General features: G+C 33.1%; 1 non-coding gene across 1 annotated transcript; it reads right to left on the minus strand.

Moving 5' to 3' along the window:
* Window positions 1-971: 971 nt before the first annotated feature.
* On the minus strand, window positions 972-1,033 carry LOC129645139 (U7 small nuclear RNA). Its single transcript, XR_008711229.1, has one exon. It is a non-coding gene; the product is annotated as a U7 small nuclear RNA (small nuclear RNA).
* Between the last annotated feature and the right edge of the window lie 2,423 nt (window positions 1,034-3,456).

Below are 3,456 nucleotides of genomic sequence, written 5' to 3' on the forward strand. Positions count from 1 at the left end.
AATAGAGTATCAAACAGAAATAATGATAATGGACTTCCATGTCTGATTCCTAATCTTGATGGGATGGTTTTCAAAATGGGGAGAGGGGAGGAGAGGGTGAGATGTATGGAGAAAGTAACATGGAAAATTACATTACCATATGTAAAATACATAACCAACGGAGATTTGCTGTATTTCTCAGGGAACTCAAACAGGGGCTCTGTATCAATCTAGAGAGGTGGGATGGGGAAGGAGTTGGGAGCGAGGTTCAAGAGGGAGGGGACATATGTACACCTATGGCTGATTCATGTTAATGTTTGACAGAAAACAACAAAATTCTGTAAAGCAATTATCCATCAATTAAAAGAATAAATTAAAATTAAATAAAAAGTAAATGTTTAGCTCTTAAAATTTTTTTTTCTTCAACATTCAAAGTAATTGTTTTTTGTAAGATTTTGTGGATACACTTTATCAAATACAGCTTAACATTCCTTGAATAAGACAATTTTTGTGGTGTATTATTCATTTTCTTTATTGATGGATTTAATTTACTAATGTTTCATTGACTTTTGCATCTATGTACATACTAGTAAAATACTTACATCTTTTTCCAATGTTTCCCTCCAATCGCAGTGGTGGGAAAGACTCTTAAGAAGTCCTTGGACTTCAAGGAGATCAAGCCAGTCAATTCTAAAGGAAGTCAACCCTGAATATTCATTGGAAAGGATTTAGAACATTGTCCCGTTTTGTTCATATTCTCTGGAAAACTTTACCATAGGATGGAAATTATTTCTTCTGTTTGGCAGCATTCCTCAGTGTAGCACCTTAGCCTGAATTCATCACTGGTGGTAAGTTTTACAGTGCCGATTCTATTTCTTTAACATATAATATAGCTAATTAGAATATACCTTTATGTGTCATTGTTAGTAAACTATATTTTAATTCTCATAAGAATTTTTTCCCATTTAATTTTTATTTATTTTTTTTCCCATGGGGGTTTTCTGGTGACGATCAGAAAACCTCCTAGACAAATTCTAAAAGAGCTGTAACACTTTCTATTTACTTTTAAAACAGTTATTGGCATTAGTTGTTCACAATGCTCTTTTCAATTTCTTAAAATACTGGAGTACTTGTGTCAGTCACTCAGTCATGACTGACTCTTTGCAATCCCATGCACCATGCCTGCCAGGCTCCTATGCCAATGGAATTCTCCAGGCAAGAATACTGGAGTGGGTTGCCACTCCCTTCTCCAGGGGATCTTCTCAACGCAGGAACTGAACCTAGGTCTCCTGCATTGCAGGCAGACTCCTTACTCCTGACTCCTTACCCATTCCCTGGAGTATCTGTGGTGGTTTAATAACTGTGTGAAGCTCAGTTGTATCTGATTCTGTGCCACCCCATGGACTATACAGTCCATGGAATTCTCCAGCCCAGAATACTGGTGTGGGTAGCCGTTTCCTTCTCTAGGAGGATCTTCTCAACCCAGGGATTGAACCTGTGTTAACAGCTGAACCAGAAGGGAAGCCCTTAGTATCTGTAGTCATATCCTTCATTCCTTACTGATGTTAACTATTTCTTTTCTAAGCTCTCTCTCTTCTCTCCATTCTCAGAGAGTTCACTCTTTTTTCACGTATTCAAAGCAATAACTGCTGTTTATCTCTTTAGTATTTTGGTTATACCGTAGATCCCTTAAAATTTAGTATAAAATATTTTCTAGCTACCATTATGATTTATTTCTTTGATCTATGGATTATTTACTTAAAAGCTTTACATTTCTTAACATATGATTTTCAAATTATATTTTGTTAGGACTATCAGGCTTATTTCCACTAGTTTGTGATCAGAATGAGTCTAAATTATTTTGTGATCAGAATGAATCTAAATCCTATAACTATGTCAACATTTGCTTAGTGGTGAAGTTTTATTAATGTGCCATGTGTACTTTAAAAAAATATTCTTTCTACAATTGGGAGTAGTCTTCTACATATAAATATATCAAGTTCAGTTATCAAAGAGTTCAAATCTTCTCACTCATTTTTGGTCAGATAGTGCTATTAAGTACTGAGAAAAGTATATTAAAATCTCCCAATATAATTCTGTATTTCTATTTTTGTACTTGTGTCAAATTTTACTATTTCTGTTTTGATGTTATATTGTGTGACTACAAATTAAAATTTGCCATATTTTCATGACTAATTAAGCATTTTATTATCATGAAAATTTTCTCTGTCTTTTCACCTTAAATTTAACTGATTAACAGCTCCATTAATTTATTTTGGTTAGTATTTGCATAGTATTTGATTCAAATACTCTTCATTTTATATATTTCTATTATCAGTATTCGGAGAAGGCAATGGCACCCCACTCCAGTACTCTTGCCTGGAAAATCCCATGGATGGAGGAGCCTGGTAGGCTGCAGTCCATGGGGTCACTAAGGGTCGGACACGACTGAAGTGACTTAGCAGCATTATCAGTATTTAAATTATTTTCTTTGTGCCTGATAATTATCACCTGTTAATTAAACATGAAATCCACTTATATCAAACTGTCTTTTGACATTTTCAGACTTAAATAAACCATTTTCTGCTTATTCTATATTCTGCATATTTTATGTTTCTATATTTATGTTCTATTTTGTGTTTCTGCAGGTTTCTATATTCTGCAGTGTTTATCACTTGAGATACATATATATATATATATATATATATATATATATTTTAATCATTACACTGTCCTTCTATTACCCATATGCTAACTCAGTCTTTTATCGTTATAGTAGAAGATTCTAGATTATATCATATATTGCTATCTTATCAAGATCTAATAAAATTAATATTATTAGACCATATTAGTTCCACATTACCTCAATTTTATCACATTAGCTCATACATTTCTCTGAACTAATATCTTCTTGCTCTCATGTATCTTAAACTTTAAAACTCTATTAGATGTAACTATATTGTTTTAAACAATATATTAAATGTAATATTAATTATATTTAATATTAAAACAGCTAATATGCATTTTGAATTACCAAAATATTTTACTTTTAGATATCCTTTGTTGTTTTCTGATTGTCTGATCTTCTATCTAGTTTCATTTTTATTTTGTTTGAAGATAATTTTTTTTTTTTTTTTTTTTTCTATTTTCATTTTTTTTTTTTTTTAATTTTATTTTATTTTTAAACTTTACATAACTGTATTAGATTTGCCAAATATCAAAATGAATCCGCCACAGGTATACATGTGTTCCCCATCCTGAACCCTCCTCCCTCCTCCCTCCCCATTCCATCCCTCTGGGTCATCCCAGTGCACCAGCCCCAAGCATCCAGTATCGTGCATCGAACCTGGACTGGCATCTCATTTCATACATGATATTTACATGTTTCAATGCCATTCTCCCAAATCTTCCCACCCTCTCCCTCTCCCACAGAGTCCATAAGACTGTTCTATACATCAGTGTCTCTTTTGCTGTCTC

Source organism: Bubalus kerabau, chromosome 2, assembly GCF_029407905.1.
Source record: "Bubalus kerabau isolate K-KA32 ecotype Philippines breed swamp buffalo chromosome 2, PCC_UOA_SB_1v2, whole genome shotgun sequence".
Classification (NCBI taxonomy): Eukaryota; Metazoa; Chordata; class Mammalia; order Artiodactyla; family Bovidae; genus Bubalus; species Bubalus kerabau.